This window comes from Camellia sinensis, chromosome 2, assembly GCF_055761805.1.
Source record: "Camellia sinensis isolate YWXY chromosome 2, ASM5576180v1, whole genome shotgun sequence".
NCBI classification, from domain to species: Eukaryota; Viridiplantae; Streptophyta; class Magnoliopsida; order Ericales; family Theaceae; genus Camellia; species Camellia sinensis.
The window spans coordinates 199,715,873-199,742,906 of record NC_138962.1 but is presented as its reverse complement, the minus strand read 5'-3'; the positions used below and the strand labels follow the sequence as shown (position 1 = coordinate 199,742,906).

The 27,034-nt window shown below is 31.6% G+C and overlaps 1 long non-coding RNA gene across 2 annotated transcripts; it reads left to right on the top strand.

The window, feature by feature from the left end:
• The first annotated feature begins 6,115 nt into the window (after positions 1–6,115).
• LOC145820544 (uncharacterized) lies at positions 6,116–11,929 on the top strand. Of its 2 annotated transcripts, XR_014362304.1 has the most exons (5): positions 6,116–6,810; positions 6,922–7,022; positions 7,466–7,576; positions 9,336–10,369; positions 11,676–11,929. It is a non-coding gene; the product is annotated as an uncharacterized LOC145820544 (long non-coding RNA). The 2 variants fall into 2 exon arrangements; XR_014362303.1 differs by having other exon boundaries at positions 9,336–11,929.
• Positions 11,930–27,034: the final 15,105 nt, after the last annotated feature.

Here is a 27,034-nt window from a genome sequence, read left to right as displayed (position 1 = left end):
GTATTGATTTTTTTTAAAAAAAAATTAATTTAATTTAATTAATAATGATTGTGAATTTTTTTGAACAAAAACGTCCAAGTGCCACTAAGATGCCTACTGCATATAAGAATTTTGGGAAAGACTATGGTACATACCCCTCAAAGTATGTACCTTATAACTAAAGAAGAAAATGACATAACTTGATACTTTCTGAATCATAACTTAAAAAAAAAAAAAAAAAAAAAAAAAAAAAAAAAAAAAAAAGAGTTATAACCAAGTAATATATGAGACATAACTAAAAATCTCATGAGTCATAACTAAAATAAAAATTAGTCATAACTAAAAAAGAAAATAACATAACTTAAAGGTGCATATGATAGGAAGAGAGCATATTAAAATATCCTGAAAATTTTAGATATAGCATGCATCTTAAATCACTAAGTTGACTCACTCTGATTTAATCTAAGTTAACTCAACTCACTTCACTCATTTCTTTAACATCATCCTCAAGAATCACTAAGTTGACTCACTCTAATTTAATCTCTCTCAACTCAACGCACTTCACTCCTTTCTTTAACATCATCGTCAAGATTTCATGGCCACATTCATCCGATCACAAATCTCTTAGAAATTATCACCACCACAAACAATGTAAAGATGTTAAACAAATCAAACTATTCAAACTCAACTCATTTTATATGAGATTTATTCAATTTGTAAATAAGTCAAATTTAAACACTTTTTTAAACTCGTTAAGTTCTTAAATCAAACTCAAACAATCTACTATTTTGATTGATAATCTTATATTTAAGAAAAAAAATCAAACTACTTAAGCTCGATTTGTGTTCAATTTATTAAAAGTTCATTTGAAATCGATTCGTTATATAAGTAAATCAAATTTTAACATATTTCAAAACTTATTAAATTTCCAAGCTAAACTTAAACAATTTATTGCTCAATTCAACATAACTCTTTTACTGCCCTAATTATTTGCAACACTAATCATCATAAACGCAATGAGATCAAAAGCACTCAAACAACTTGTCAAATTGGAAAACATAGTCTTGGAGTCAAGGCCCAACTAAACGTTGAAGCTAAATCCAGGCCCATTTACAAGCAACACAAACAAACAATAATGTCTTATCATTTATAGTGGGACATATGCAAGGAACTTCACAAACATCATGGATCTGACTTATTTATCATAAAGTCTTACTTAAATTTTTATTAATAAATTTATCACTATAACATATATATATATATATATATATACACAATTCCACTACTTACACTTCCTATATCATTTTCAATACAAATAAACTAAAAATAAATTAAAACCCATAAATAAAAGTAAAAATGTCCAAATTATTTCTCACTAAGATTATCAATACCAAGTGATCAGTTCACAAACATAGAATAACATATCTAAAAAAATTTAAAATTTTCTCATTATCCAAACGAGGGGTAAATACATTACAAAAAATAAAAAACAAAACAAAACATTAAGGACTTATGAATAAATAAGTTCACTCAATAAAACGTGCTGGTAATTGTTAAATATTTTGTAACAGCACTGAATCCCATCAAAACTCCGCGGTAATTATCCCCTTGATTTTCTAACGTTTACTATCCCTAATTTGTTTTTTGCATAAGAATTGTGAAAGAATTATTCCATATTTTCTAAAATTTTGAACTATTAATTAGATCACTGTATATAAAAATATGCATACTTCTATAATTTTTAAAATTATAAAAAAAAAATGGCATGTACATTTTCCATAACTAAAATTGACGTGATGAATGATTCTCAAGTCCAGATAATTTTTATTTATTTATTTATTTATTTGTTGAATTCAAACAAGCTGAGCTTAATCCCAGTTTTTCGAGAAAAACTCTACACTCAACAAGACTAACCCCAGTGTTAGTGAAGTATTTTGGGACGCAATTGGTGCTGGCCTAAGGACCAATTTTTTTTTTTTTTTTTTTTTTTTTTTGAAAACTTTCATATTTTATCCTATTTGATATTTGTCAAAAGGTTTTCTTGAAAAAATATATATATATATATATATATATATCTTTGCCTAAACGGCCCTCCAACTTTTATTTTTTTAAACGAAAAACTTGTCCAGAGGCTCAGCATAAATTTTAAAAAAAATAAATTAAAATCATCTTTATCCAATGACCCATCAAAAAAGAAAGGGTTAATTAGCAATTAGTCCCATTAAGTAAACTTAAATACCATTAAGTCTTATTAATTTTTTGAATGCACCAATAAATCCTATTTTTCATCTTCTTTTCTCTTCTCTCTCTATTTCTCGGTCTCTCTCCATCATTTTTCCAAAAACTTCATACCGCCATTGTCTATCACTACACCACTGTCGTCATCGTCCACCTACCACTATCACCGTTGTTGTCGTCCACCCACCACCTTTACCGTCGCATATTCACCACCATCGTCATAGATCTATACTCTATCATCACCGATTTATACTTTATTATTGTAGATCTACACTTTACCCAAGGCAGAAGGAGGGGGGTCAGGGTGCCCTAGCCCCTGCTCAGTCCACACAAGTCTCAAGCATAGATATTATTTATACTTGCCCCCCCACCCCCACCCCACCCCCCCCCCCCAAAAAAAAAAAAATTGCTTTTAATTTTATTCATATGTTATATTTAACTGTACATAGTTCCTCAGAAGTTTTTTTTTTTTTTTTAATAAATAATCAACGATATATTACACCATAAGGATTCACAACATAAAAATAATGGTTCATAACTTTTCTTGCCACAATAATTCATAATATTTTAATGTTCATAACATTATCACAATGGTTCGTAACTAAAAATATTTTATTTTACTTTGTGGTATTGTTGGCTACACATTTTGTACTAAGCCAGTGACAATCCGACGCGTGGCGAAGTGAGGGTAATATGGGGAGACCAGGTAGGTCTTCGATCCTGATCATACACGTGGCAATTAATATTGGTTGTTATAAGATCTGAGTAGTAGCAGATCAATAAAGAGACGTACAGTGACGTGGCTTCAATGGTTGCTCACATTTCAAATTCGAATATAAGGGGGAAGCCTAACTGCAAGTGAAGGCGTAGTGGAATTACTTATAAGGTAGCATGATCAGCGACTACGGAGGAGCAGTTCGACGGTTTGAAGTACAATTCGATGGTTATCTTCAGAGAGTATAAATAGCAGAAAGGACTTCAGAGAAAGGGACGGCAAAAGATCTAAAGAATTACTTTACATAGTCCAGTGTTATTTCCTGTCCTTTATATTTCTGTACTTTAAGTTTCTGCGCCGCACTTCATTTTGTAGGAGTAGTTTTCGAGTATATTGCCGTTGTAATTCTCTACGGAACTAAGATCATTGTAAGTCTTTCATACTAATGAAATATTTCAGTTTATTTAATTATTCTTATGTTCAAGTTTTCTGAAGTCAAATTACCAGTAAGCCACCAGTAAAAGTCCTCTTTATTGAGGCCGAAAGAACCATAACACAATCGTCTGAATAATTGTTTGGTAATTACAATTCTGTAAAGACTGATTGATCCTTGCTGGCACGCTCATAATTACGAAAGTAACCTTCGAAAGCCAAAAAAGCCAACAGGTATACCCTTCAAAATATAAACACAATAGTTCATAACTAAGGAGTGTAAATTAATTGAATATAAAATAAAGGAAAACTAAAGAGTAAAAAGAGATAAATAGGAGACAATTTTGAGAAAAAAGAAGAAAAATTTGTTTACTGTATAAATGGAGTTGTGCAAAATACTGTCTAATTCGCTAAAATCACACTGATCTGCATCAATCCGCACCGTTCAATTTGCTAACCGCAGATTAAATTCTAAATTTTATAATCCGCCTTCGAAACCATTCCGTTCCGCTATAGTTAATACATATATTTTTTTTAACCTTTAATGAAACATCAAAGGAAAAATGAGTGTGAAAGAGATTTAAGATGTGAAATTTGTTACAAATTAGTAGTTATATATAGGGAGACTTATTTATAAGTCATTTTTCAGACACTTATGCTAGGCTAAGTCCTGTGTAATTTCTTATAGAGTCTCAAGTCCTATTTAGATAGGAATGTATTTCACAAGATTCTACATAAACGTAACGTGACGTGACACTTACATAAACGTAACGTAACGTGACACCTACATAAACGTAACGTAATGTGACACCTATATAAACGTAACGTGACACATATACGTAACGTGGTACCTACATAAACGTAACGTAACGTAACGTGTCACGTTACGTTTCGCAAACTTAATAAGTTTTTATTTTTTTAAATTAAATGTGAAAATGTTGCTGGTTTATGTTAGTGTCACGTTACGTTTCATATAAATATGATATATGGCAACATTCAATTTCCTAGGAAATTCAATATTGCCATAGATCATAGGAGTCACGTTACGTTTATGTAGGTGTCACGCTACGTTACGTTTATGTAGATATGATCTATGGTAACATTCAATTTCCTATAGGAAATTGAATGTTACCATTGATCATAGGTGTCGCATTATGTACAGGTGTCACATTACGTTTATGTAGGTGTCACGTTACGTTACGTTTATATAGATACGATCTATAATAACATTTAATTTTCTATATATGATTTTACTATTATTTATGATATTAACAAATAATATTGAAGTTAAATGTGTCAACAAACTTTCCACAGGACTTATGGGAACATAAGTTTTTTAGTAGGACCATATGTAGCATAAGTCTCCCTAATAGGACTTATAAATAATTTTCCCTTATATATATATATATATATGAAAAATATTATGTAGAATTAGTTTGTATTATATATATGCAAAATATTATACAAATTAATATTATATATTATTCAAATGCTTGATAATTACTTAAAATATTTCTCAATCCGTCAATCCGCTCAAAATCGTCCAAATCGCGATTTGTCAATCCACCAATCCGTCATTCAATTTATAATTTTATTTTTCGAACCGCCGGAATCATACTGCGCAAACCCCTACATATAAGTGAGGGAAAGAAGCACTGATCCAAAAATAGAACCAATCCAAAAACCCAAGAAATAAAAACTCAATCACACAAGAAATAAAAACTCTTCTTAATAGAACCGGCCCATAAATACTTAAATAATAATAATAATAATAAAATACTGATCCAAAAACCCAAGAAATAAAAACTCTTCTTATTCGTGGACTCCAATAATAAAAGTTAAATAAGACACTTCTTCTCTAAAAGGCCAAACAAAATAAAAACTTTTACCCAAAGGTCCCCTAATAGCAAAGATGTTAAACCCCGTCTCAATTACTAGAATAAAATGTCAACAGCATATGGGTCAAATTTATTTATGATGTATACTTTCACGTACAAAGGTTTAATCTCACTCAATCACACATTATTGTGTTTGAATCATGATTTTGAATAAGATTTAAATAATAATAATAAAAAAAGAAATTCAACCTCAAATTTTTTTATCCAAATACAACTTAAATATATTTTTGTGTATGAAGTCTATGCACCTATGTTTTCCGATAATTGCCAGGTTGGTATTTTTTTTTTTTTTTTTTTGTTATAGGAAAATCCTCCCTACTCTCCCGCAGGTCCAAGGCAGCTCCCCTTGCAGAGATCACCAAGGTGTTCTGTTAGCCGTTTCGAGCGAAGAGACTATAACTTAGAAACGTGTCCCGACCTCCCAAGACAAGCTCCGCTTAAGTCAGGACTCGCACAGCGGGGGAGCATTGAACCCACACCAAATGCTAATTAAACAACTTGAAGTCCAACCTCCTAACCAACTATGCTTCGCTCAAAAAATTGACCCAAAGGGAAAATTGAACCTATGACCTGGGGACTTAAACCCTCAGGCCTTAACCACAACGCCACCCACCCTTGAGTTAAGTTGGTGATGTTGTTAAACTCAAGTTTGCACACTTCAAATTGATTGATGGAAATTTGAAGACTGGTCACAGTCAATGTTTGTTTTGTGGCATTTATCGAAACGCCATTATAGATTCATTAAAGACAGCATTTTGAAAGCGTTGTCTTTGATCTCCTGTAAACGACGTCGTATTGGGTCGATTAATTAACCCCATCCTAGACTCCGTCTCTCACTTTCTCTGTCTCTCACTCACTTTCTCTGCCTCTTCCACAACCCCGAGTTGAAGCTCAAACACACATCTCTCTCTCTCTCTCTTTCAAAACCCTCGATTTGAAGCTCAAACACACAGACTCTCTTTCGCTCGCTCGATTGTAAATTTTGCATTGTATGTTCTTCATCAATGTTGATCGAAGCTCAAAAAACCCTCGATTTGAAGCTCAAACACACAGAACTCCACCGCAGTAGTTTGCTCTAGCTGTTCTTCATCAGTCGCAAAGATCTCTGTTCTTCATCGATCTCGAGGCTAATCGAGTGAGGACACGGCACCAGATGGTCCAGACTCCGATCTCTTTGTTTATTATTGCAAGCACTGCAGATCTCATGTCCTCATCACTGGTTCGCATATCTCTGTCTTCGTCTGATTCATCTCAATTCACCTTCACCTACTTCTCTATTTGAATCTATCTTTGTTATCTACTTACGTATATATACACACATTTATATGCACAAGCTTCATTTTTACACACATAAAAACTAAAAAATATTGGATTATCATCTTTGATTTTGTTATTTAGAGTGTTTGTGTTTGTGTTTTTTTTAAAAAATTTATTTTGGTTTTTAACTTGTTGAGACTGCTAGTGTTTGTGTTTCTGTTCTTCATCAAATCGCAGATCCAAAATCCAAAGTTGATCTGTTCTGGCTGATCTCTCTTGCTCTTATCTCGGGTACATTTTTCATTCTCTACTTTCTCATTGTCAAATGGTAGTGGTTGGAAACTGGATTTTAGGATAAATCTCTTTCAGTGGGAACATGAGGTGTTGAATAATCTTTTGCAGAGTTTGAGTATGAGCTCTATCTCGAGGGGATCGGAGGATTGTTTTTTGTGGACCCTTTGGAATTCAAGAAACAGTGTCATATTCAGTAATTTAGAATTGAGGTAAGATAATGACTCAATGCACTTTTTCTTCAACCTGACATAGCTAGCATAGAAACCTAGCAACTGCATGCTCTCAAAGAGAAACTAATGATGGGGAATCCATTTATATTTATTCATGTTCCAGGGAGGTGGAGTACTATTTAAAAAATTGGATAAAAGGACGACAGTTCTTTGGAAACCTCAAATATGGTTTTAATTGGGTTGATCTCCACAGACTTTTTTAGTTTATATACAGAAAGAATGAAATGACGAAAAAAAAAAACACAAAAAACACAAAACAAATAAACGGCCCACTCTATCTTATGTATTTTTGGATCATTGTAAGCTGATTGACAGTCTATTGGGATGAGGCTTACATTTTTGCTGCCTTTATAGAATTGTTGTCCTGAAAATTTTGTCATTCCATTTCGATGTCACTAATCTTACACCACCCTCTTATTCAGGTCATCCAACGTGAGCCATGGGAACACATCAAAGATAAGGACATAAAGAAAGCTGCTGCACCCTTTTGTAGGGAGATATGGCAAGTTCCTCCAATGTTTTCTGCCATCAAAGTAAGTTTTCCTCCTATATTTTGTTACAAGCTTGCTGAAACAGGAAGAGAGTCGTTGCAAAAGAATGGCATATCAGTTCCAAATGAGTTTTGTCATACAATGAAAGGAAGTGGATTGATCTATTGACTTTTGGTAATAAAGGTTTTTAATTTGCTGGATGAATATGGGACTGAAGTATTGGTATAAGAGTTATTTTCATCCTTATCCTTTTGATTTTTTCATTCAACCTTTTTTGTCCCTGCTTATGGTGTAATAAGGTGTTTTTGAGATATAACTTTCTTCTTCGGCTTTTGGGTTGATTTCATAATGGCTCAATTTTGGCATTGCTTGTATAGTATTTTGATGTAGATGATCATGCATAGTGCATATGGTTGTAGTGAGGTTACATTTAGCTAAGTTACTTCATTTGAGACTAAATTTTGGCATCAATTGCATATTATATTGTATTAAAACCAAAAGAATATAATTGAACTTTGACAATATTTGGATGTAGATGGTTGCCTATAGCACAGTTCAGTTAAGTAAAGTTACATATAGGTTAGTGTGTGTGTCAATTTCCGACCACACTACCAAACTAGTACTTAGCTGGAGAGTACCGGCAGAATAGATTAAGCCCGAACGACCTGTCACAGAAAGAAGAGATTCCGGCGGTGGTTCGTCCACCCGGGGCACTCTGACGATCAAGTCAGTTATCTCTTAAAGGTAGCAAAAGTGCTTAACTCACTATTCAGAATATCAAAAGCATACCTTAGACCCATGAGGGCGCCTCTCTTTTATAGTCAACACAGACCTAATCCCAATAGAAGCCTAGCTTCAATGGAACTAGGATTATTGCAAATCTTGGACTCCCAGTAGGATTGGGATAAACTCTCTAAGAGTCTTATCTTTACCCAAACTAAAGTTCTCTCCCAATCTAGGACTCTTGTCCCTTATCCGTTTATCCCGGATTCCGGTATTCTCATAGATAACCTCGGCCTAGCCGAGATCACCTCGGCATCATGTCCAGGACACGTGGCACCCCGGCTGGCACTTCGGTGACACCTCGGCCACGTGCTGCCACTCAAAAATTATGTCCCCACAGTTAGTTACTTAAGTTTAACTTTATGTTACATGAACAAGTTATGAACCTTTTGGACGCAACATCACAAGGGTGGGAGCATGCACACTACCATTTTGAAACTAGATATGCACTAAAGTCAAAATTCATTGCCAGTAGGAGTGTTAAACAGAGAAGAACGGAATTTTTTTTTATATTGCTTTGCTGCATGTTTACTTGGATATATAGACCCGATTATTGTAGCATGATGGAGATGAAGTATTGATACATAACCAAAAAATGAAAAAGACCAGGCAAACAGGAAGAACAAAAAATGGTAAAAGTACACACACACAGACCCTTTGCTTGTCAAAGGGTGTAAGATACAACTATGAACGCAAACCTGAATTCAGCTGTGTTCTTTTTACCTAGAATTTGAGAAGAAAATGTATGAAACACATCCATGTGGCATTAACTAGGATTGATAATCATATCATTTTATTTATTTATTCATATGATCTATGGTATGGCACATAAAATAGAAATTGCACATAAATGTAATAGGAAATTTCTCACAAATTTTTAGGTTGTAATTATTGCTTGTAAGATATATAATTCATATTTTCCTTCACATTCCTTAGAATTATGTGTGACAATGATATGGTATTGAAATGGCATTGTGTGGTTGTATGATTGCTTATATGTTTCTACACCTTGTGATAGGTTGGGGATGCGAAGATGTATGAAAAAGCAAAAAGATGAGAAAGCATTGAACTTTCACCGTGGCGGATTTCAATTTTCCAGTTTGATATCGAGCGAAGTTTAGATGATAGGTTGTCCAAAGCTCAGCTTGTTGCTTCTGTATAACCTGTTTATCACATTAATGTTGTCATGTACTAATTGTGGGTTTTTTATATGGTGGTTTTGCTAGCCTGAGATGGATCTTGTTTTGAATCCTTGCAATTCTTTCTTTCAGTGATAAAAAAACAAATAAATGTCATGCTAATTGTGCTCAAATAATTTCACATTGGTGATTACCCTTTGAAAACTAGATCAAGCGCAGTTTGAAAATGAAAATAAATTAATATTCAGGAACTTTTAAGAACCTTTCCCTCATTAGTGGGAAACAGAGATATAATTTATGTGTATGGTTTAAGCATATTAGGAAAAGTGTCTATATGAACTAACAAAGGACATTGACTGATGAAGTTGATATGTTACATACTATCAGGTAGAAATAATCTTGTTGTTTTTGTAAGTTTGTCTTATTTATTGCAGACAAAATTTGATTTTCTGGGTGACATGCTGAAAGGGGACATATATTCGATCAAAATTTTTACGTTGATTGAATGTGAATCTTGTACAGTAAAAGATGAATTCAATCACTAATGGGTAGTCAAACCCAAAAGATGTTGTGAGGTTAATAGTCGCATTTAATCACTAAACCACCCTAGGTGGTCTCTCAATCAAAATCACTGCGATACAGCTAGGTTTGGATGCCCATATTTGAATCAGAAAAAGTAGACATCCATTTATACTTTTACACATACACCCATAGAGAGAATGAGTGTGGACCCCACATTCGCTCGCTCGTACACACACAATGGGTTGTTGAAAACTTGAAATATTTCATGTTGTTTGTTCTTATCAAATGCAAGTTCACATATCAAAGAAAGAAAAGAAGAAGAAGAAGAAGAAAAAAAAGTAGATATGACAAACTCAATGAGAGAAGGCCGCTGGAATCTACTGAATTCAAGGTTAGAACTGTTCCTAATTTTAGTTTATTTGTGAATTTTATTTTATTAATGAAGTTGATTTTTTTTAGGATTTTATTCTTAGTTTATATTTGTTTCCTTATTGGAATTTATTAGTTTAGTTTTCCTATATATTGCTTTGGATGAACTATATATATATATATTTTTGGAGATAAAAAAAAGATTTAGGCACTCTATGATATAGTTTTAATTTGCTCAAAGATTTGACTGCTGCAATTCTTATTGGTATAAAGAGACCAAAGCTTAACCATTGTTGTTCATCTTGAATCTTGTAATCTTGGTTGATAAAGCTCTTTCGGTCTCAGTACTCATCTAATGTCTTTGGTAGCCCCTAATTTGGTGAGAATATGTTGTATGAGTTTGCCTTCTTAATTTGCTAGGCTATGTAGACAAATATTACAGTTGTAGTAGCATAGAATTTAGATTTATGACAGAAATACTTCAAATTGCAGTATCATGCTGTCATAACATTTGATGTTGTGCACCTTTTCTTTTTAATTTTAATTTTTTTTAAAGTGTGTTTGGTGTTTTGGAAATAATATATCATGGATCTCAAATTCTAATACTCAGTGTCTTCAATTGCCTTGGTGGACCAAGAATCCTCTGCTTGTGTCATTTTAGATGTTAGCACGGTCTCATGAGCTTTATTGTTGGAAGGCTTGTCTAAATCTATTATTTCATAAAAAGATCAAATATTTTGGTCAAAATACCTATAACCTAATGAATGGGGTTGGAGGAAAGAGGGAAAAACCTTGTGTTGTTTTTGGATCATGGATTTGGATAGGATTTGCAAAAAGAAAGGGAAATAGAAAAAAGAAAAAGAAAAAGAAAAAGAGAGGTTATATTTAATTCACATTGTTCTTTCCTCTTCTTTTTCCCTTTTCAAAGTTTTACCCAAGTCCATTGTGAATGATCTTTCATTGAATTAAGTTCATTATATAGCAGTAGCTGTCACTAGGTGACATTAACTGTATTTTTCAAAGTTATTCAAAACTCTCTTGTAGTTATTATGCGTCCTAATAAACGTGTTAGCTTATGAGCTACATCATTACATTAGTTAAACAACATTTATACTTTCTTATTTTCAGAGGTAAGGAACCAAAAAAACATACAATCCTACCATCTACTGTCATTGTTTCTTTTATTTTTCCTTCCTTAGCCTTCCAATCATCTGTATCCATATATGACTGTATTTTTTAGCTGCTTTTGATGATAACTTTTTGTTTTTTGCTTCTTTCTCGGTCTTCAACTTTGCGCTATCCTTGGCTTTGTTGAGGGCTTCAATCAGTTAGTTTAAGCAAGTCTCTTTTGAAGCAGTCTTTGGTATCAAGTTCTCTGCAACATCACAAGCGACTCATATCGGTTTCCTGCAATAAACTATCTCTGTTTTGTAGATAATTGAAGTTGTAGTTGTCATTCAAAAAAGGCTTTTTAATATCTTTATTATATGATATACTTTGGAAGATCAATGTGATATATTTTGTGTAGTAAAAATCTCATGAAATGTGAAATTAGTTAAATTCTTTGGTTTATACTCTGTTTTCAAAGTTGTAGTATGAACTTTGTAGTGCACAATAACATTTATTTTACAACTACTATATATAGTCACAGAGAATGCCAACTCTGGTATTTTATTTCATATTCCTGCAACAGTAGTAGCACAGGAAAAAAAAAAGAGAAAAAAAGAAAAAAAAAAAAAAAAAAGGTATTTTAATTCATATTCTTGCAGCAGCAGCAGCAAAGAGGGAAAAAAAAAAAAGTGGCGTTTTTCGAAAAACGCCACTTAATGACGTCATATGCTAGTTTGTGATGTCGTCAAAGATTTTGCGACATTTTAAAAAACGCCGTTTAATATTTTTAGCGACGTTTTTCAAATGTTGGAAAGCTATTGTGGCGGTCGTATCAACGACAAAAATATTACACGTCGCTGCAAGCTTTGACAGCATTTTTAACTCAAATTTCCTGCAGTGAGACATGATCAATATATAATTTGGATTATTTTTCTACTATTGGATTAATATATATAATTGAAATAAATTTTCTTACTATGGCTATGTTTGGCATGGGTTTTTTGACTATTTTAGTCACAAAAAGACAAAATAGATTAAAAATTCAATAAGACAAAAGGCCACATCCAAAACAAAATCATTTTATTTTTTTTCTTACAAAAGTCAAAAAAGTCAAAAAGTCCATCTCAAACGAGACTTTTTAGCCTCAGGTTAAAATAACCAAAAAAAACTAAAAAATTAATTCACATCCCAAACGAAGATTATGTTTCATGTTTATAATTTTTTGAGTTATTTTTTCTCTTCTATTATCAAAAGGTACAACACATTGATTTAAAATGGAATTTTTTGTAGGAAATTCCTCGACCTCAAGTTTTGCTATCTAAATGACAAGTTAAAAACAAATTCATACACCTAGGACAAAATTTAAAATATAGAAAAAAATATGATAAAAATTACAACAACCACCATCGCTGGTTGGAAATAATCACCACCAACCAAGGACAATTTCTAGTTATCACCATCAATTACTAGCGACTTTCCAACAAAAATTCTCAATGACTAGTTTCCATACTCTTATCTAATGTCTTTTTTGACGACATACTTTGGCCTAGGGCTGAGCAAAGAATTCGTGAAATCCGTAATCCGATCCAGTCCAGTCCAGTCCAATCCGATAGGTTTGGATTGGTTTTTTTAATCCGCGGTTTGGTTCCGGATTGAAGAATTAAAGATCCGTAGTCCACGGATTGGTTCCGGATTGAACCCCACGGTTCCGGATTGGAACCGATCTGGACCGTATGCAAATAGTCTATATTTTTATTATATATCATTTCCCATAGTATCTTCTCTTATTATATATAAAATCTAAACTCAAACCTAAAACCATATAATATCTTCTTTTATTACTTTTGTTTGTTAGTTTTTAGTTTTAATTTGTAATGGTCTAAATACTTATGGTGAAATCAGTTTTCTTATAGTTGTTTAAATTCTAGAACAATATGTCGCTATTATAGAAAAACATGTTGCTATTGTGGAACTAATATAACGCTATGTTTATATTTTTATGAAATTAAAGTGTTATATATATATATTTTTTTTGTTATTTAATTATGTGAATCCGTAGTCCTAAACCGATTCAATCCGTATTTAAATGGATTGGTTCGGATTGGTTCCATGATTTAAACGGATTGGATTGGTTCCAATTTTTCAGGAACAGTAGATAACGGATTGGTCCTGGTTTACCCCAATTCGGTCCAATCCGGATCATGCTCACCCCTACTTTGGCCACTGCCACCACCTAGCAAATAACAACCAAAAAAAAAAGAATTATAATAATAAAAAAGGACAATTACAAAAAAAATAAAAATAAAAATTTGAGCCATTTAACAAAATAAACTCTAAATTTTTAATTTTGTCAATTTAAATCATAATCTTTTGCTTTATTTTTAATTTAAACCATTTGCTTATTTTTGTTAAGTAAAACCGACGAAAAAAAATATTTTAATAAAAAATGCGTTATAGTTCGAAATAGTCAAGGCTCGAATGGCTTGACCCTCATCTCTCTCTCTCTTCTCTATCTCTCTTCTCCATCTCCAGAAGGAAGAAGAAGACCAAGAAGAAGAATACCTCTATCTCTCTCCTCCATTTTTAGAAGGAACAAGAAGAAGACCAAGGTAGAAGAGGAGCTATTTCGATTATGAGATTGAGATTTTGATTTTGATTTTGATTTTGATTTTGATTCTGATTCTGATTCTGATTCTGATTTTTGGTTTGGTTTTGGATTTGATTTGATTTCACATTCAGTATGGTAAATAGAAATTGATTTTGATTTTGAAGAGGAAGAAAAGAAAGAAAGAACAAAGAAAGAACAGAGGGGGAAGGAAGGAAGAAGAGATAGGGAAAAAAAAGAAAAAGAAAATAAAATTGAGAGAGTGATTCGTTCCTGTAACACCCTACAACAAATACAACAAACCCATCTCATGAGTTGAAATATAATTTAAACAACATTCTTTCATTCATCAGAGTTTGATACACAAAAGGTGACACATGCAGTATACATTCATAAGCTCTTCCCTGAATCTGTAGCATGTGATACCAACATAATGATCAACAAAATAATGCTCTACAGGCTTACAACTTTCCAAGACTATGCTTGGTTACAACAAAAAAGGGAGTCTTAAGCTCCATACATATAAAACCTTAGGTTTATACAAAGAGTAAATACAAAAATCACAAAACAGAGCCTTCAGCTCCCAGGCCTTCCCAAGCTAAGTCTTTGGAGAAGGCATGTCACCAGTACCGATAATGATTTCCCAAATAGGATGAGCCAAATCACAATAGAAACAATCTAACACAATATATGAACTCTAACAAAGTTATAAATATGATGCGCATGTTCAATGCTCAAAGATAAAATCATTTACAACTTTTCTTCCATAACCATACTATGCCAAGTATTATATCCCAATCCATTTTATATCAGTTCGTTTCATGTCATTTCATATTTCCTCAATTCATGAGTCACATCCATTGTTATTCAGACAACCCAACTGAGACTACAACTCAGTGGTTTTCTTACTACACAACCATTACACACAAGCACTTCAATTTGCCATTTTACGAAAATTTTGTCCGTAGGATCGGCACCCATATATACGCGCGATTTTCGAGACTTGCACCCAGGACACACAGGCCAACTTAATTTAATAGAGTCCATTCCCTTTCTCCTCCCACACATGGAGTACATCCTTTTTCTCCTCCCAAACATCATACATATATAATGTATTAAACACACTCATATTCAATGACAACCAATAAGAGATTAGTTTCAATTTACCTAATCCTCATGTAATTTCTACGACAATCATAACCATTCTCTACCGATGGCCCAAAATAGATATTTCTAAACAGATATACAACCTCACAACAGATAAATTATCCGAATTTTCATAAGTGGGAGATGACACACATCCAACTCCACCACTTATATAAACATTCATCTAACTTCATATTCCCATTTCTAATTTCATTATTTATGCAAAATAATTATTTGAACATTTTAGGGCCAAACCCCATTTCTTTCCAAATCTCATCCCAACCACCAAATCATCTATTTTAAAGCAACACAAGTTCATATTCATTCCCATGACCATTCCCAAGATATCCTTTTGAAAACTCCACTTTTGAATTTAAACCCCAAATCCTAGGTTCGTTAAAATCACCTCAAAACCCAATGTTTCTTACACATCAAGAAAGAACCAAGTTAAAGCCCTCCCTACCTCAAGCTTAGAAGACCAATACAACAATTGAGAAACTTTAAAGATGCCAAAACCAACTTATACTCGAATCAAAACGAAGCTCTTGAGATGCTCTACCTTTTTAACAAAAGCACTGGTCGAAAGCAGGCAAACAAAATTGAAAGAATCATCACCATAATAGAAAACAGCAAGACTTTATGGATCTCACCTGTCCAAAACAAATCATAAAACCCGACGCCATACTTTGTTATTATATTTAAATTTATGTGTTTTCAAAAATTATTTGAAAACAAAATAATTTATGCGTGTATTTCATCAAATTAATTTTTATATTTAAAAAATAATAATTTGAAAGCATAACTAAATTTAGTAATTACTTTTTATTTATTTTAATTTTTTATTAAATATATTTAATATTAGTCTCATTTTAAAGGATATTTTCAATGATATTAATTTTATAAAATTAAAATTTTATATTAAAAATTATATAAATATATTATGAAAATAAAATGAAAAAATTAAAATAATTTTTTTAATTTTTTATTAAAAATGAGAGAGAGAGAGAGAGAGAGAGAGAGAGAGAGAGAGAGAGAGAGAGAGAGAGAGAGAGAGAGGGTGTCCGTGGTGTGCGTGTATCAATACAGGAGAAAGAGACCCGTCAGAGGGAATTTTGATTTTTTTCTTTTCTTTTTTTTTGGCTAATCCAATCCATAAATTTTAGCAGGATCATGTTTGGTAATGCTGGAAAGCATCTGCACTATCTTATCCCATACAACGTTTTTGAATTTCGCCATATTTTCTGTCATGGCCCTCGTTGTTTCTTCCAAAAAGTGCCAAAACAAAAGTCCAACCTTTCTTTTTTAGGTGCTTAAAGCCTCTCTATTAATTTTTTTTAATTAAATTTAAGTAAAAGTTTGAGTAAAAAATTTTTTTGATATCAAATATTCTAATAGAGGATTTTAAAGTTTCATCAAATCCCCAATCGATCAGGCTTACAATCGATCGGTTGACCGATCAATATATATTTTTTCATAAATTTTTGTCTTGAGGTGGTCATCTGGTTGACAATCGGAAAGAAATCCAAGGAACATCATAAGAGACATCCGGTAATGGCAATAAACAATGATTTGATAAAAAGCACATTTGTCCTCAGTTTAATGAAAGAAAAGTGAAATTCTCAATTTGATACCTATTTGATGAAACTGTTAGAGTAAACAAATGAATTATTTTTCATGAAATTTAAATTTGATAAAAGATTTGAGTAACTATTGCAAATGGTCCTGAGTCACATTACACCTCACTAGTTCACCATCAAACTTCCTGGAAGTCTCCTACATGAGCAACACTTTCTTTGTATTCAAATTCTATTTTAATTTTTTCATTTAACTTTTTATATTATACTAATTTAATCTAATTTATTACAAAAGAGTAAAATAATTTATTCAGAAATATAATATATATATATATCTTTTCAAATTAAATATCAACCTTTCAATTATTTTGAGAAGAATGAGAAATTATTTTACTTTTTAATTTCAGCTCAATCTCAATTTGACTAAATCACTATAATGTGAGCAATTATTTTTGTAAAAGGGCTACATTGACTAAAGAGACCAACAAGAAGCATAATTTGTCACAATAAAAGAGAAAGAAAGAAAAATAAATAAAAATAAAAATAATGGGTGTACTCCTTTAACATCTCTCGAGATTGATAGCCAATGTTCACAGTATTCGAAGAAAGAAAATTAAGAAAGGTGATAGTCTGTTTTATTACAAAAAAAAACAAAACAGTACAAATATATAAAATAAAACAAAATAAGATAAACATATTCTTATTTTATTACAAAAAACAAAATCAGAATACGGGAAAAAGAAAAGGAAAAAATAGAACCAGCCACTTACAGTATTATTTTCTCGAACAAAATTTGATCAAGTCTAATGTTCAACACTGTGTCCTTAAGACAGATTCGTCCTCTCCACGATACTTTCAGATTATGGATGTGTATCTCCTAGAATAAAATGATCAACGACAATTTAGTAGCAGCACTACAAACTAAATGTCCAACGAACACACTCTGTGTTTACACTCTTTCTCACAGAAAATTTATGCAGCAAAATGCAATAAATAAAAGCAGACAAGAAGAACAAAAATTGGATGAATAATCAAATGAAGGACTTGTCTATTTATAGGTGAACTGGTGGCTTTATAGAATAGACTTCAATAGGTAACAAACATGTTCGAACAGATTTGAACAGGTAATGTACCTGTTCGGGGTTAAATTTGAACAAATAATGAACCTGTTTGGTTGGAGGAAAATTCTGAAGAGGTGCAAGGAACCAAACTGCCAACGTTCAAAAACGTTGGGGTCATTTCGGAATTAAGTTTGAATTTCAAATCGAAATTCAAATTCCAAACGGTAAAAATTTAATTTTAGAAAAAATAAAATTCAAATGTTTTCTGCCTAAAAAGTTAAGCATTGAGCCAGACAAGCTCAACCCAACCTCACACCCGCATCCAACCCCCTTGAACGGATAGTGACGCGTGTGTGTTTGTTTTGGATCTAATGGGTCTAACCTACTTTACCCATAACCTTCCCCTCTGCAAAACTTGAGTGCCCCTTGGGGCCTTCCCCAAGGTCCAAATGCAAAGCTTATAAACCCATACAATGTTAGTCTAACCAAGCAATGTGGGACAAGCTTTCCTTCATTCAATTTGGGAAACCCACCAACCCATCATTTTCATGGAGCTTACTTTGGCTTCAATTTTCCATTCACCTGATAATGGTTTTGAATAACTAAATATATTACGCAAATCACAAGGCGACATAGAACGCATTACCACTAATACCCGCCAACCTCAGCGCATGGGTCCCACTTAAAAAATAGAACAAAGTTTAAGAAAAACCTAGCTTTCCAAAACCATTCTTACAGAGATTTGAGAGAAAAAAAACACTAAATCCCATAAGTTTAACAAAATTATATTATAATTTTTTAAGGTTTAAAGTCACATAACAAATTGCTCATTTTCCATCAGTCATTCGTTAGTTGTATGTAGGGATGCTCACGGATCGAGTTGAGTCGAGTCGTCTCCACCAACTGTCTCAACCTCGCTTGGTTAGCGAATGCAGATTGAGTTGGACGTACGACTTGGTAATAGATGCGAATTGGTTTGGTATTTGGAGCTTTATTGGTTTGGACCCTTTTTAAAACTACTTTTTAGTAATTCTTTACTATTTTTTATCCAAAATTTTTTGTTTTTTATTTTTTGTAATAAAAATAAAGTTCCAACTTTCATATTTTTTATCAATCTTCCACAGCCGCTGCCCACTTTGATTTCTCACGGAAAACTAAACAATACCGCGGTCAATATTGTTAATTCTTAAGCTTTTTATCCAAGCCCTAATTGCTACCAAATTGAATATTAAATATCTATTAAGCCTCTAAAAATTAGATGTAATATATTATAACCGATACCAAATTAAATTAAATTCTTTAATAAAGCAATTAGGTCTCATACTCCAATAAGGAGATATACCCAACAATATAATGGTCCATCAATTATTTTATTAAATTTGAATAAAAATTTGAGTGAAAATTTTCTTTGATATCAAGTATTTTAACAGAGAGTTTTGAAACTTCATCAGAATACCGGTCGACCGGATAGACGATCGGCTGGTCGACCGGTTAGTGTAATTTTTTTATAAATTTTTATCTTGAGGTGGTCATCCGGAAAACATCCGACAACGGCAATGAACAATGATTTGATTAAAAGCACATTCATCCTTAGTTTGATACAAAAAAAAAAGAAGCAAAATCATCAATTTGATACTTATTTGATGAAACCGTTAGAACAAGAAAATGAGTCATTTTTCATTAAATTCAAATTTAATGAAAATTTTAAATAATTATTGAAGATCGTCATTACATCTCATTAGTTCACCATTGAACTTCCTGGAAATCTCCTACATGAGCAACACTTTCTTTGAATTCAAATTATGTTTTAATTTTTTTGTTTAACCTTTTATACTATACTAATTTAATCTAATTTATTACAAAATTATTTATAAGTCCTATTAGGAGACTTATACTACATACGGTCCTACTAAAAAACTTATGTTTCCATAAGTCCTGTGGGAAGTTTGTTGACACATTTACCCTCAATATTAGTTGTTAATATCATAAATAATAGTAAAACCATATATAGGAAATTGAATGTTACCATAGATCATATCTATATAAACGTAGCGTAACGTGACACCTGTACGTAACGTGACACCTACATAAACGTAACGTGACACCTATGATCTATGATAACATTCAATTTCCTAGGAAATTGAATGTTACCATAGATCATATCTACATAAACGTAACGTAACGTGACACCTACATAAACGTAACGTGACACCTATGATCTATGGCAACATTCAATTTCTTATATAGGAAATTGAATGTTACCATAGATCATATTTATATGAAACGTAATGTGACACCAACATAAACCAGCAACATTTTCACATTCAATTTAAAAAAATAAAAACTAATTAAGTTTGCGAAACGTAACGTGACACGTTACGTTACGTTACGTTACGTTTATGCAGGTGTCATGTTACGTTACGTTTATATAAGTGTCACGTCACGTTACGTTTATGTAGGATCTTGTGGAATACATTCCTATCTAAATAGGACTTGAGACTCTATAAGAAATTATACAGGACTTACCCTAGCATAAGTGTCTGAAAAATGACTTATAAATAAGTCTCCCAAGGGTAAAATAATTTATTCATTAATATAATATATATATATATATATCTTTTCAAATTAAATATCAACTCTTCAATTATTTTGAGAAGAATGAACAAATTATTTTACATTTTAATTTCAGGTCAATCTCAATTTGACTAAATCAATATAATGTGAGCAATTATATTTGTAAAAGGGCTAAATTGACAAAAGAGACAAACAACCAGCCTAATTCGTCACAATAAAAGCGAAAAAAAAAAAAAAGAAAAAAAAGAAAGAAGAAGAAGAAGAAGAAGAAGATAAAATGGATGAACTCTTCGAACATCTCTTGAGATTTGAGAGAAAAAAACACTAAATCTCACGAGTTCAGCAGAATTATATTATAATTTTTAAGGTTTGAATTCACGTAACAAGCTGCTCATTTTTCGTCAGTCATTCGTTAGTTATATGTAGGGGTGTTCGCAGATCGAATTGGGTCGAGTCGTCTCTCATCCACCAACTGTCCAAACTTAGGCGGGTCCGCTCAGTTCGCGGATGCAGATTGATTAGGACGTACGGCTTGGTTGATAGATACGAATTGGTTTGACATTTGGAGCTTTATTGGTTTGGACCTTTTTTAGAACTATTTTTTAGTAATTCTTTACTAATTTTGATCCAAAATTTTTTATTTTTTATTTTTTATAATAAAAATAAAAGTCCAACTTTCATATTTCATAAATAACATATATATGAAAGGTTTTCTTTTAACACACAAAACATAAAAAGTATAACATTATTTTCCTCAAGGTATTAGTGGATCAAGTTAGGTCAAGTGATCTCTCGTCTGCCATTTTTCTAAACTTAAACGGATTGAAAAAAAATATATCTACATCTGCTCAGACCATTAAAATCATCCATTCTGTAACAAATTGGTTGAGGTAATTTGATTTTAGCAAGTCGGATGGATACTTGCCCAGCCATAGTTGTATGGATGAAAAAATAATATTTTCATCTTTTTATATTAAAATATATTTTTTATTTATTAATGTCAATGAAAATGAAAGATGTCCTTCGAAAGGGTCATGATTATTTTACATTTGTTTCATTTGAAAAGTACGTCGTCACTCGTAAGGACAAACTTTGCTATTCATTGGAAGCTAGTACCGAAAAGGAATTTCCTGTTCAAAAAAAAAAAGTACATATTACTTTACCTAAATTAATTAATCCACAAATGGATTTGCCTCTGATCAGACTATAAATATAGGATCAAAGTGGGTACTAACAACTCCAACAAACTGAAAAATTCTCTATATCAAGCTAAGGAAGGGAGAGAAGAGAGGAGAGATTGTAAACATGCCCAACCCACGATGGACAAATGCTATGAATGACAAGTAAGTATTAATTCATCTTTCTTTCTTTCTGTTTTTTCCTTCCTCTTTATTTAGTTTTCTTTGCCATCCCACAAACTGGGCAAGAATCCAAAAAAGCTTGGCAAGCTTTGCATGAACAGAGATGTCTACAGGGTAGGAAAATCACACACCAATTCCGAGAATTGCAGCTTTTGCAAATCATCTTTCTCGTACTCTGTTCTTCATTTTCTTGCTGATTTTTCTCATATCCTCTGTTTTCCCCTGTTTCGTTGTCTCCTCTGTAAATCATCACATCACAGCAAGACTCTGCATCTTCAATCCCATTGGCCAAACATGCGTTTTCTCTGAGCTGTTTGATTGTGTTGCTCAGAGATACTACGATGGCTTCGTTTTCTTTGGCCACTCTCTGCCATGTTTGGTTCTCGATTTCAAGCTCCATTCCTCCATTATTTTTACATTTGTTTCATTTGAAAAGTTTGTCGTCACTCTTAAGAACAAACTTTGCTATTCATTGGAAGCTAGTACCGAAAAAGAAATTAAATAAATAAATTAATCCACAAATGGATTTGTCTCTGATCAGACTATAAATATAGAATCAAAGTGGGTACCAACAACTCCAACAAACTCAAAAATTCTATATCAAGCTAAGGAAGGGAGAGAAGAGGAGAAAGATTGCAAACATGCCCAACCCACAATGGACAAATGTTATGAATGACAAGTATTAATTCGTCTTTCTTTCTGTTTTTCCTTTTTCTTTTGTTTCCCTCTTTTTGTTTCGATTAAAAGTTTAAATATTGGTTGGTTTACGTTTTGTAACTTTGTACATGGAATTTGTTGAAGTTTGTGCTATTGCTATGGAAATTCAGATCCTCTATAATAAATTACTTGTAATACACTATATAGAACATTAGACAAACATTGTAGGAATATAAAGAAGAGGAAAGGATCATATTTTATTTTACTTTATCAAAACACCCCATTATTTTTGGCAATACACTTGCCAAATTCATAGAATTCCTCTTCCCTCGCTAGTAAAACTTTTGGGTCACGGACAGTAGAAAATAAACCTATTTTAGAAGGCTTATTCAGGCTGTAGAGATTTAGTCTGATGCATGCAAATTGGCACAGGATACTCTATATATCCAAAAAAAATTATCTTCATTCCTATATGTTATCTTAAAATATTTATGATCAACTAATTATGTAAAAAAAATTAAGAGTAATTCTAGAGATAAAAAATATTCTATCAAAAAAATTATCAAACACTCACATAGTATGAAACCCACATAAATGTAAGATCTACACTTATGTGAGTATTTAATAAAAAAAATAATATATTATTTGAGTCTCTACCATTTTTTAATTTTAAAGCACAACGTAATAAGCAAAAAAAAGTAACAAGAATTCCATGCCATTTATCTTTCTTGTTTGGTTGTTATTTTGTTTGCCTACACTTTCGAATTTAGTTCCTCCCTAATAGTCTCCTTGTAGATAATCCCTACAGGCAGACTACTATGGATGTTTGGAATGTAAATTGACTTTTTAGCTTTTTAGTTTGGGCTAAAAAGCCTCGTTTAGGATGAGTTTTTTTGATTTTTTTAATTTTTGTGAGAGAAAAAATGAAATAATTATGATTTAGATATGACATTGTATCTTATTGATTTTTTAACCTATTTTATTATTTTGTGACTATTTTAACCCAAGATTCAGATGTCAAACGAAGGCTATGTAGACTCAACTTTGTTAGTTCATAATGTTTGATGATTAGTCTGGACTCTTGAGGCATAATGTTTTTCTTTTCTTTTCTTTTCTTTTACCATTCTGTAGTGGTTATTGACACCTCTATTTTGTTTCCTAATCAATCCTCAAAATTAGTGATCTATAAGGAAAGATAATTATACTTATGGTTAGATGATGTACTGGGCCGCACAAACATAACTACCACATAATTTTACATGAGCAGCTTTGTTGAGATCTTTCCAACTATGCAATTGACATGCTAATTAAAGTCTGGGTCAGGGTTTAACTTTTTTGGTGACTTTTTTTTGTCTTTAATTTTTTTGATGGGGTGAAAAAAATTAAGCTAAATTGCAATAAATTTTCTTAAATTATGACATATTTATAATTTTGATCCCCTGAATTTCAAAATTCAACAGTTAACAGTATCTCCAACGCTTCATCTTTCGTTTCATCAAATTTAAATTTGATGGAAAAAGTACAAAACTGGTGCTCCAACGTTAGCACCAAATCAATATCAAATTGAGAATATCTCAAAATTTTCATCAAATTGAGAATGCTGAATCCTTTCACCAAATTATTATAGATAGTCGTTAGCTTTATAGGTTGCTGTTGAACAATGTATGAGCACTGGACGACCGTCGGTTGTTCCCTCAATTGACCACCTCCTTGCAAAATTTGTTTCAGAATTTTGCAAACTTTACACTGGTCAGTCGACCGGCCAGACATCCCCCTAGTCGTCCTCTCGATCGACCGATAGTTTGATGAAATCCCAAAGTACTTCATTAGACCACGCAATATCATATGAAATTTTTACTCAAATTTGATGGGGAAAAAAAAAAGAGTAAACGTTAGAGATGTTATAACCTCTCAAAATATTATCTTATTACAGTTTATCTTTTTTGTTAGGATTCTATTAGGAATTTATAGAAAATCACATTATGTATAAAATATATGACACATTTATTAAATTTTTAAAACATTAATGTCCTTATCTAGTTATTATGTTTGCATTTTGCAAACAAATGAAATTATAAGAGTTGCATTCAGTGTGTTTAGTTTTAATTTTCTGAAAATTGAGCTTTTTGTTTTTATATTTTTTTTGTTTATAATGAATATTTTTAAAAAATTAAGTAATTTTTTTACTTTTTTATATGCAACTTACTTAGATGTATCTAAAAAGTAAAATATTTGTAAAAGTTTTTTTAAAAAAATTAATAAATACCCAAAAATACGAAAAATATACTTAATTTTTGTTTTTTTGTATTTTTAGTATTTAATGAATTTTTCTGAAAAAAAATTCATAAAAATTATACTTTTTAAGTGTATTTATGTCAGGTGTGTCTAAAAATTAAAAAAATTGCTTAAAATATTAAAAATTTTCAGCGAAAACAAAAAAATACGAAAAATAAAAAAGTAAAATTTTCTGAATATCAAAACCAAACAGAGTGATTATTATCCTAAAACAACTAATAACGAGTATTATTATCTTAAAAATTTAATAAATATACCTTGTGTTTTAAAGAAATGTTTAAAACCTTAGCAGGGACCACAGCCCTCTAGACCCTATTTGTGTCTTTTTATTTTTATTTTTTTATAAATACATTTTTTTTTAGCCGTGCAAAAGGCCTCGAATTTTGAGGCGCTTATTTGCCTCGAATATTTATTTATTTTTGGCTATGTTGGTTCTTTTTTTTTTTTTTTTTTTTTTTTTTTTTTTGAAAAGAATGGTTATGTGTATCCTAAAACCTAAATCCTAAACTCTAAACCTTAAAATTCCATACCCTAAATTCTCACCCCTAAACCCTAAAATCCTAAAACCTAAATCCTATGCCATAAACCGTAAATCTTAAAACTCTAAACCTCTTAAACCCTAAACCTTAAAACTCTAAACCTCTTAAATCCTAAAATCCTAAATCCTAAACCTTAAAATCCTAAACCTCTAAACCCTACACCTTAAAACTCTAAACCTCTTAAACCCTAAATCCTAAACCCTAAGCCCACTCCTACACATAACCACCCTTAAATAAATAAATAAATAAATAAATAAAAACAGCCCAACAAACAAATAAATAAATAAATAAAAACCAAACCAACAGTCTCAAAAAAAAAAAAACAAAAAAAAAAAAAAAAAAAAAAACAACAACAACAACAACAATTCGATGCCTCAATCTTTTTCCCTTTTTTTTTTTTTTTTTTAATTGAAATCCATTTTCTTTGATGTACATTTTCCCTCTCAATTATATTTGACACATTTGCAAATCTATCAAAGTTAATTTTTACTATAAGTTGACGCTTTCTCTTTCATTTTCTTTTTCTTTTTCTTTTTGTGATGATAGCACAAGAGAGCAAAGTCTTATTTCTTGCAAGGCATTCCATATCATTTTTATCCCTCTCATCTCCATTCTGAGTAGTCTTCTCCAAGTGAAGTACCAAAGCAAGAATTATTCTCCATTCGATGACGCTCACTTCATAATTATTGTAGCCTTCATCGTCGCTGTGCTCCTCTATGTCGTAGCATTAGCAGCTGAGATAACTCAATGCACAAGCTATGGCAAAGTTCTTGGACATATGGGTCTCTTCTCCGGAACTCTTGCCTCAATTTTATTATTACTAATTCTCATTCCAATTTTGGGATGGTCTCTTTTAATCTTATGGGGTATTATCTTTGTAAGGGTATTGCATAACTCAATTACTGAATTGGCTTACAAAACGTTGTTTAATGTATTAATGCTCATGAATCATAACTCAAGAGAGCAACGACATAGGTTGCCTGTGTAATGGTAATTGTTATATTACAAATTATATTAATCATTTGTTTCTATAATTTAAATTTTGTGTCATTTTGATCTCCAAATGTTTAAGTTATGTTAATTTAGTACCTAATATATAAAAAATGTTTTAATTTGATCCTTAATGTTTGCATCTATTAACTACATTAGTGTGTGAGGACATTTTGACAATTTGTTGTATTCTGTCAATCTGACAGACCGAGTTTAAAATTTTGTTCCATTACCCGCTAAAGCAAGACTTACATACCTATATTTTTTTTAAGCTAAAATAAATCATCTTACAAACACTAAAAATCTAAACCGAAATGGCAATGTATCACAAAGAACAATAAACTATAAATGGAAGAGAAAAACATAAAACCACAAAAGTCTAAATCAAAAGGCCACAATGATTAGGCATACTCATCCTAATTTTTTCTTAAATTTTTTTCTGAACTTTGACCCGTATTTGGAACTTGAATTGTTTCGTAACGAGATAAAAAATGTGGTACATCACATTTTCTAACATACAGTATGATTGGAGTGAATTTCTTTAGATTACATTCTTCTAATTGAAGTATTTTAAGAATAATTTTCTATTAACAATTACACATCCAATGAAATGTTATTTTCTTTTTTCAAATTTATCATTTTACAACATATTTTTATAAGCTTTATGACTCAATTTTTTTACATTTTGTCACATGCCAAGAACTTCTAATGTATTACATTTGATTTGTTTTCATTCTAAAGCAACTTTGAAGATTTATATTAGAAATATTTTTGA